At 42.6% G+C, this 1,525-nt stretch overlaps 1 non-coding gene across 1 annotated transcript; it reads left to right on the forward strand.

Moving 5' to 3' along the window:
• The first annotated feature begins 1,196 nt into the window (after positions 1–1,196).
• Trnah-gug lies at positions 1,197–1,271 on the forward strand. Its single transcript has one exon. It is a non-coding gene; the product is annotated as a tRNA-His (tRNA).
• The last annotated feature ends 254 nt before the right edge of the window (positions 1,272–1,525 follow it).

A 1,525-nucleotide genomic window follows, 5' to 3' on the forward strand; every position in this document is an offset into this window, starting at 1 on the left:
CTTGTTGCGAAACTTTCAGCGAGTGGATTGGTCTCTGGATGAAACTTTGCAGTTGTTAAAAGTGAAATGCAATTGGCTTCACAGAACAGTTTAAATTTCCGAGACAAAAATTGTGTCCCGTTGTTGGTGACAACAGATTTCGGCAACCCTTCAAAAGAGAAACCTTCGGCGGAGTATGAATACTCTTTGTCGAAGATATCAATGATGTGTGTATCACAAATGAAAATTTGCAGAAACCATCGATGAGGATGAGCCAGTAACATTCTAGAAAAGGCCCTGCAAAATCAATATTCGGACTTGACCAGTGTTCTTCTGCCTGTGGTCACAGAAAATATCGTCCAGGCCGAAATGATTGTAATTTTTGATATGAGTGACCATTTAGCCAATATAATTTCAGTGGTATTGTCAACAATCTTCCAGTAGCAATGCTCATTGAAAATGTGTTTTGTACGAACTGTGCCCCAAAGGCACTGCTATGGCACCTTGCGTGATTCTGAAAGTACCGGAATGACACCTTTGTATACTGTAACTGCATACCTCATATTCCAATAAGATTTAATCTCTGGTGACTAAGCAGCTTCTTATCATTAGGCCGCTGTACTGTTCCATCTTCGACAAAACAGAGACTTTAGTTACTAGTTTCACAATAAACTTAAGAGTATATGGAGAACTTTTGCACTGTGCCTTTAACACTGACATCAACTGAAAAACCGGCAGGTGAGTGAAACTTTTTATCTTGCCGTACTAGCAAATTGTATTTGTGTGTTGTGCTGTGGATCTGGATGTCATAATTCGACAGAAGTAGCGCCCAGTAGTGGAAACGTTGAGCTATTTGTTTAGGAACAAGTTTGGTCGATCCAAGGATAGCCACTAATGGCTTGTTGTCTGCGAGGGGGGTAAATTTACATATGTACATCTAATCATGAAATTCCTTGAATGAGATTTTCACTCTGCAGCGGAGTGTGCGCAGATATGAAACTTCCTGGCAGATTAGAACTGTGTGCCAGACCGAGACTCGAACTCGGGACCTTTGCCTTTTGCGGGCAAGTGCTCTACCAACTGAGCTACCCAAGCACGACTGACGCCCCGTCCTCACCGCTCTCCTGCGAAGGTTCGCAGGAGAGCTTCTGTAAAGTTTGGAAGGTAGGAGACGAGATACTGGTAGAAGTAAAGCTGTGAGGACGGGCCGTGAGTCGTGCTTGGGTGGCTCAGTTGGTAGAGCACTTGCCCGTGAAATGCAAAGGTCCCGAGTTCGAGTCTCGGCCTGGCATACAGTTTTAATCTGCCAGGAAGTTTCATGAAATTCGTTGATTGCAGGTATAATCACACGAGCCTTATTCTAGATCTGATTATAATTTCGTTGTACTACCGTCATCTTCTCTGAAGCTGTAGTCTGAATCATCTGTAACAATTGGAGCATTTTGCTAGGATTTGCCATCAAGCAAATATTAGTTAAATTTGTTAATTTCACGTTGGAATTCACTGTCCCAGTTACATTGGTGCGCTTATATACAACTTGTGCAGT

Source organism: Schistocerca piceifrons, chromosome 2 (genome assembly GCF_021461385.2).
Source record: "Schistocerca piceifrons isolate TAMUIC-IGC-003096 chromosome 2, iqSchPice1.1, whole genome shotgun sequence".
Lineage (NCBI taxonomy): Eukaryota > Metazoa > Arthropoda > Insecta > Orthoptera > Acrididae > Schistocerca > Schistocerca piceifrons.